Below are 8,757 nucleotides of genomic sequence, written 5' to 3' on the forward strand. Positions count from 1 at the left end.
TTTAATTATAATTTCGTATGAAAATGTTTAATATCTCATAGGTCAATTTTAATTTTGTCACAAGTAGAACATTCTCGTCGTGGCCTATGTTAGGCATTATATGGGATATTATAATTAAATCCCATATAATATCCCATTTAATTATAATTACCATGCAAAGAAAAAGTCATGTCTATGTAATTGAAATATCCCATTTACATATAATTATAATATCCCATAGGTCAATTTCAATTTCAAATTACTTTGCAAAGCAAAAGACTTAGAAAAACTTCATTCCCACTGGGTAAAGCAGAAGACCATTGGCGCATGTAGGAGAGGAGATTCGATATAATATCTCATATCTTGGCAATGTTTACTTATAATTTCTTATAGACAATTTTAATATCACATGGGTCAATTTTAATTTTTACATATAATTATAATATCCCATTTACTTATAATTACTATGCAAAGAAAAGACATATGTCTATGAAATTGAAATATCCCATTTACATATAATTATAGTATCCCATATAATTACATGTAGAAATGTATAATTATAATATATGGGATATTTCAATTTCATAGACATATTTAAATGGGATATTTCAATTTCATTTTCTACATATAATTATAATATCCCATATAATATCCCATTTACTTATAATTACTATGCAAAGCAAAAGATATATGTCTATGAAATTGAAATATCCCATTTACATATAATTATAATATCCCGTATAACTACATATTATGTATAAGTGAAAGCTATTTTGAAGTGATGCAAGAATTTCGTTGGGATTGAGACAAGGAGTTTTGTAGTGTTAATTCAACATTTTAGAACATTTTCAAGTCATTCCACAATTGCAATATACTAAAATTGATTGACGTTCTTCAATTAGTTATTAACAAGTTCTTATTTATTTTACTCATTATATGATTAATTTTATTTTTCATAGTTCTTAATATAAATAGCACCCTTTGAAAGAGTGCAACTCTTCATTATTTCTTCCATTTGAAAGGTACATAAAATTTCATAATCAAGTCTGCACTTCTTATTTAAATCAGATGTGCAATTCTCATTACCAAATTAATGTCTCCCTCAAATAAAGTTTTTTGTTTTGAAGTAACCGAGATAAAAATTTAATAGACAAATAGTAAAAGTGAAAGCTATTTTGAAGTGATGCAAGAATTTCATTGTGATTGAGACAATCATACACTATGAAAGGACAGTTATACCCTTGGACTTCTAGGACAGTCATGCCCTTAGACTTCTAGGACAATCATACCCTTAGACTTCTAGGACACTATTTCATTTCCATTTTGAACTGATGCACCTTCTATCACAATCATACACTATGCAAGGACAATAATACCCTTTGACTTCTAGGATAGTCATACCCTTAGACTTCTAGGACAGTCATACCCTTTGACTTCTAGGACACTATTTCATTGTCATTTTGAAGTGAAACAACTTCTAGGACAGTCATAAACTATACAAGGACACTCATACCCTTATACTTCTTCACTCTTATCAATGCCTTAGGTACTTCTAGGAATTTGATAGTAGTTACCCAAACTTCTCCACCAACACTAATCATCCAACCAATCAAGAATGAATCTTGCAAATATAAGTTCATTATACCATGTCAACAAGGGTAGCCACTATCATTTGTAGGACAGTCAAAGGTCTTTTCTTTTGGGGTTGTTTACTTTCCTTACCCAACCTTGTAAATCTCCAATAACCTTTATTCACTCTCATTCCTTCCCCTAATCCTCTTACTCAATGAATCCTTTGCATAAGATTCACCATTAACCACTCCTTGCTGCTATATTTTGACTAAGACACATTTTTTAGTCATAAACCATTGTTTGAGTACATTCCAACATTTATTTGAGACCTTGGAGAAAATATTATATGCAAGAACACAATATGATACAAAGATTTCCTCATTGGTATGTTGAATCAATCAGGAACTAATTCAAAATATATTTTATTTTGCCACTGATTACCCTAATGAGGCTTTTGACTGTGATTCACAAGAATTAAATGATCTTCTTCTATACACAACCAAAATAGATTATAACTACCTTCAAATTGATTTGGAACCAACTTTACATCATTTTCTTCCAAAATGCCACTTTTGCATGACAACATTTTTTGTCAACTTTGACAATTTTGCTCAAAATCCCACCTAGACCAAACCTAGACCTCAAATGACTCAAAATGGATCCAAATAGTTCCAGTTACATCATAAATAGACTTTTACATCCTAATTTCCCTTTACAAGACTCATTTACTTATACCACAAACCATCTTGAGTGTTCAAGGATTGGGAGACATTGGTTATCAAGAGAGTGTATGAGGGCCTTGTTTTCAATCCCATATGTGTTTCCAAGAAAGGGTCTTGAGTTTCATAATGACTTCCCTAAATGTGTATGTTTGTTGAGCCAATTGAATGTGGTTTGGCAACCAGTTGTTGTGAGAACTTGAGGGGTGTCTGAAGGCATTGGGTCTTGTGTTCAGTCATGGAAGTGAGGTGCATGGTGTTTATCAAACCTTGGGGTGGTTGTAGATGTGTGAGTTTGTGAATCCTATTAAGGAAAGGTGATGAATTAGGAGAGTGAGAAAACCTAGTTGATGGAGCACACCTACTAGATAGGTGAGTTTGTGTGTGGATGCTCTGCACCAATTTTGAAGTCTTTTTCTTTGCATAGTAATTTCAAGTATTTTACTATGAAATTGAAATTGACCTATGGATCTTATTCTGATAAACTCTATTTTATTTACTCTTTATATCATTGACTAGCTAAGTCTATGAAGTAGCTGAGATCAAAATTTATTAGACAAAGACCCAACAATCAAAATGGCTTCTACTTTTACTAAATCCCTCACAATAAATGGATCTCATTATGATAAATTTTGATCTTAGAAAATTCATAAACTTAGCTAATGTTTTGATCTTCTGCTTTTCTTTGTAGGAATGAAGTATTTTGAAGTCCTCTCCTTTCCTATGTAATTTAAAGTATTTTACTCTGAAATTGAAATTGACCTATGGGATATTATACATTTTTGTCTCTCGCTCAACGAATTCTGGTCAGGTTCTTGATTCACCACCATCTCTCACCCTTTGAATCTCCTCTCTTGCACCCGTGAATGAAGTCTTTTGGCCTAGTAATTTGAAGTATTTTACTTTGAAATTGAAATTGACCTATGGGATATTATACATTTATATATTTTCCTAGCAATGAATGGATCTCATTCTAATAAATTTTGATGTTAGCTAATCTTTGATCTCAGAGTTAGACAACTATTTGGTGTATTTGGTGATTGCCCTTTTAAAAAGTTAAATGAATATTTTCATATGTAATCAACAAAATGAATATTAAAAAAAAAGATATATTTCCTATAATTCATTGGTTGAACTCCTTGACTCAATTACAATGAAAGTCATGGATCACTTCAAAATGGCTTCCACTTTTAGTAAATTCCTAACAACAGTTGGATCTTTGCCTGATCCAAGACTTTCATTGTGATTGAAAACATTAATAAAAGAAGAAGAGAAATATTGTTGAAATTCATCTAATTATACAACTATTCTATCCTTGGTTCATTTTTGGGTATATGAGAAGAATCCATGGTTTTGACATAGGTCTATAATAATGTTCTTGCTCAGGAGTATGGCTAGAGCCCATGAGGCTCCATGATGCCATTACAATAGGATGGAGAGAAATCCTTCGTTAGATTTTTAAATGATGGTCATATGTTTGTCTTGATATTTTAAAATAAAAAAAATACTTTATGCATTTTCAATGAGAAATTATCTAGTAATAGAATTTATTCTGCTATTCTAGTAATACTTTATTATTATATATTTTTTATGCTATCTAGTAATAGAATTTTTTATGATATCTAGAAATACTTTATGATTAGATATTATGCTATCAACTATCTTATTAAATAGGTGTTTTCAACTATCTTAATGGATTCTTTAGGTTTCTTTGCATTTGTCATATTTAGACATTTTGGTCTTAAACATGCATCATTAGGGTTTTAGGTTTAGATTATCTGATCAGATAGGGTAATTTTTAGCAAAAGGAAAATAAATAGATTTGATTATGTTTGAAATGCACATAAGATGAAGCTAAGTGATTTCTCACCTGTAAACTGATTAGCTAAGTGATTGATCCAAACTATACCTCACTCAATGAATTCTAGTCGGGTTCTTCATCCACCACCATCTCTCACCCTATGAATCTCCTCTCCTACACACACAAATGAAGTCTTCTGGCAAAAATGATAAATGTATAAGGTGGGATAGTCAACTATAATATCTATGAAGGAGCAATCATGAAGGAAAAGTTAAAACAATATAAGTACAAAAAGATAGCTTGGAGCAAACAAAACATAGGTACCTTTCAAAGTAAGAGTAACTTTATGTCTAATTGATTTTAAAACAAAACATACTCTTAACTAGCATTTGTCTTACCCAGCCTGGTAACTCTCCAATAACCTTTATTCACTCTCCTTCCTTCCCCTCAAATTACTCACAAGTATATATGGATATTTTTTTATTGAACAAATATAAATCACATTACAAAAATTGGAATCAAAATAAACGATAAAATCCTCAATAGGCTGCAACACATTTCAACCTATTATCTAATGGACCAATCAATTAGTGGAGTTGTACTAATGCTTCAATTTCATTAGGGAGCCTTGAAAGAAGCATATAATTTTCAATGAAATCAAGGGAAAAATGATCATTTGATGTTACAAGGTAGGTTAGGAGGGTTAAAGGTAAAATATGAAATGATTTACATGGGATAGTGATGGAAGACATTGTAGAATATAAAATTTTACACATATATTTATGTTGAAGCCTTAGCAAAAATCTTTAAAGAATCATACAAACCAAGTAATAATAGTAGTAAGAAAGAATGAGATAAAGTTAATAAGACAAAGAGAAAGCTTCTAAAAGGTATGAAGAGAAGATTTCCATTAATATTTGTAGGTCATAGTCTCATCAGAGTAATTAACAGAGAAACCCAATTTGGATGAAAAACTCAATTAGATCTAAAAGTGCAAATAAACCCCCAAAATTTGGTAATAAGATCTAAAAATGCAAATAAAATACCAAGTGATGATTATCTTCAGTGTCTCCTATAACCTTGGCTAGGTATTTGAGAATGCATCCAACCAAATTGTCTCCTCTAACCTTCACGCGTGTGAACGAAGTCTTCTGGTCGAGTTCTTCATTCACCACATATGCTCACCCTGTAATATTTCCTCCTCCTACGCGCGTGAATGAAGTCTTCATTCACCACCATCTCTAACCTTGCAAATCTCCTTTCCTGCGCACGCCAATGGTCTTCTGCTTTGCCTTGCGGGAATGAAATTTTTCAAAGTATTTTGAAATCAAAATTCACCTATGAGAAATTATAATTATATACATAAATGAGATATTTCAATTACATAGACATGTCTTTTTCTTTGCATGGTAATTATAATTAAATGGGATATTAGAATTATATGTAAAAATTAAAATCAACCTATGGGATATTAAACATTTTTATATAAAATTATAAGTAAACATTGTCAAGGTATGGGATAGTATACATTTCTATATGTAATTATATGTAAAAATAAAAATTGACCTATGGGATATTAAACATTTCTATATTAAAAATTATTTATGATATTTTTCAAAGGTCTGTTGTTCACAACCTATTAGTACATTGATGCAATATTTTGTACCATGTTCTACCACTATGTTGTTTTGAGGCTTTTAGTTTGAAAAAAAAGTAAGGCTAAAAATGAAGCCAGATCTATTCAAATTTTATAGGGGGAGATCAAGAAGGAAAGTTAAGGTTGACATTATGCTCACTATGACTAGTTCATATTTTGTTCTAGGGTGTTCCAAATAAATGTACTAGTGTATTGTGCTATGCACTAGCTAGACAAAGTGTGTGGATGTTCATTAGACCAAGTATAGTGTGGGTTGGGTGACATGTAGTTCATGTACCTACTCTTGGAGTAATGTGTGGGTTTTAGGATCTAGTTGACTAGACATTGTGATTGATAAACTAACTTGTGGATGACTTATAGATATTATGAATATTATCAATCTCTCTCTCTCTCTCTCTCTCTCTCTCTCTCTCTCTCTCTCTCTCTCTCTCTCTCTCTCTCTCTCTCTCTCTCTCTCTCTCTCTCTCTCTCTCTCTCTCTCTCTCTCTCTCTCTCTCTCAAATGTCTCCATTCCATTTTGTCCATTCTCTCCATGTCCTCCCTTTCTCTTTCTCTCTCACATATCTCTCTCTTTGCCTATTACACTCTTTCTCTCTCAAGTCTCTCTCTCCTCCCTCTCTCCCTCTCTCCCTCTCTTTTTTCCTCCCTCTCTCTCTAGCTTATATTCATCCATTCATCTTAGATGAGTTCATTTTAGATACATTTAGTTAATTATATGCATTGGGGATCTGCTTCAATTAGGATTCATTCAATTAGATACTTTTGGGATGCAAAAAGGTGGTGATATGTCCTAGTAGGATATAAAAATGAGGATGATGCCCCCTCTAGAGGGTAGCCAAATTAGATTAAAAGCATCATCTCCTCGAATTAGATTAAGAGCATATATACAAAATAGTATTAGGTGCATCATACACCATAATAGGAATCATTGTGTTATTGCATAACAAACCATTAAGAGGATTCATTCGTTAAATTTTCCATAAATATCTCAATAGGGAACACAACATGATGCAAATATTTATAATGTAAAAGTAAAAATGACTTGACATGTAAATATACATGTAAAGATAATCACAAAGTACAAGTCCGCCCAAATAATCACAACATTTAGATTTCACCAAAAAAAATCTAGAAATTAATATCAAATAGATAATATACTAATCACATACCTCATACATTTAAAATAATGTCATTTATCTTCTTCTTCATCCAACTCTTTGTCTATATCATCTGATCCAGAATTGACATTGTAAGGATTGGTCATATCACCATCATCATCATCATCATCATCATCATCATCTTCATGAGCATTAACTCCTACATCATCATGATCTTGTTCCTCTTCTTTGACATCTTCGTTAGGCACATCATCAACTAATTGTTGATCCTGATCATCATCTACATCATCTTCTAGTTCTTCGGTATCTTCTTCTTCCATGAAATTATACTTTACTGACCTTCCTCTACGTTCATGTCTAATAACAAATGACCAGCCCGGTTTACGTGGAACCTCTAAGTAAAATACCTGCTCACATTGGCTTGGAAGAACATAGGGCTCATTTCCATCTTGCTCAAACAAACTTGTAATAAGAATTGTAATCCATTATCATGTTCAATAAAATTTCTATCAAGATCATTTTCATTCAATCATAGCATGTACCATTGGATGATGAAAAGAACTAATTTGAAGGACCTAAAATCACACTCAAGTATATCATCCAAAATCTCATAGTATTGATTTTCTGAAACTTGAGGATGTATGTCGCTTCTAGATAAAACATTAGTCACCTGAAGTACTGCATTTATCCCAGAATCACAAGTTTTCTTCGTGTCTTCCAACTTTTTGATGCAAAATTTATGACCATTGCACCACATAGCCTTGTGGTGTTTCACCTACAATATGTCAAACATGTAAAAATTATTGCATCACCAATTGATATACATATTTATTCTTGGTCGAATGTATGAGCTCAACATATATATATATATATATATATATATATATATATATATATATATATATATATATAGATATATATATATATATATATATCATAACAATTGAAAAAAAAAAAAAAAATCAGTGATTAGTATATTTATATGTACCTGTTTATCTCTTAAACTATATGCTAAATCAATTTCCCTTGGTGTGACATTGGAATCTCCATTACGATGAGCTTCTTTAACCAATGAAGCCACACCTTCCCATGTTAATGCGCGACCATATTGTTCTCATCATTCAATCCATACCATCATCCAATCAAGATTGTTTGTGACGTACAAATGTAGTTCATCCCACTCTCGAGCAACTGTATAAAAAATAACTAAAAGTTTACAACTGATGTATATTGAAGATTAAGAATTAATTAACTATAATATATATATATAAACCACATGTAAAATGTATTCAGATTAATGTCCATGAACATCCAATAATTACCTTTCACTTTCCTCGAACTACGTTTCCCCATCAGGTACTCCCCTTCAAATTTGTTAATGGAGTTGGGATCCCAAATGCGATCTACATGGATCTTTGTTGCGAAATTAGGAAGATATTTAGTAATGTACACCATAGTCTAGTATACCATATATCCCTCCACAATAGAACCCTCAGGATGTGCTCTTTGTCAAACCAAAGCCTTCAAAAATTTCAAGTGCCTCTCAACCATCCACATTGACCTTGTGTGTATAAGTCCACATAATTCAATCTCCTCATCTTAGTGTAAGAGGTAGTGTTCTTGTACATTGAAAAATGTCAAAGGTAGACACTTTTGAATTTCACACATTAGCTGAGGAATTTTTATCTTCCAATATTTATATCTTCTTTATGGATTTCTTTAGATGACAACCATATACAAGTGATTCAAGATGCAAATATATTAATGAGACTTAACAAAATAATATACAACATATTATATAACAAGTAAAACAAATGGCAAATATAATATCTATACAAAAAAATAAAAAAATATCACTACTTATCTCATGTATATTTCAAGATCATATATAACTTGCTTGACATTATTGGT

The sequence above is a fragment of the Cryptomeria japonica genome, chromosome 4 (assembly GCF_030272615.1).
Source record: "Cryptomeria japonica chromosome 4, Sugi_1.0, whole genome shotgun sequence".
Classification (NCBI taxonomy): Eukaryota; Viridiplantae; Streptophyta; class Pinopsida; order Cupressales; family Cupressaceae; genus Cryptomeria; species Cryptomeria japonica.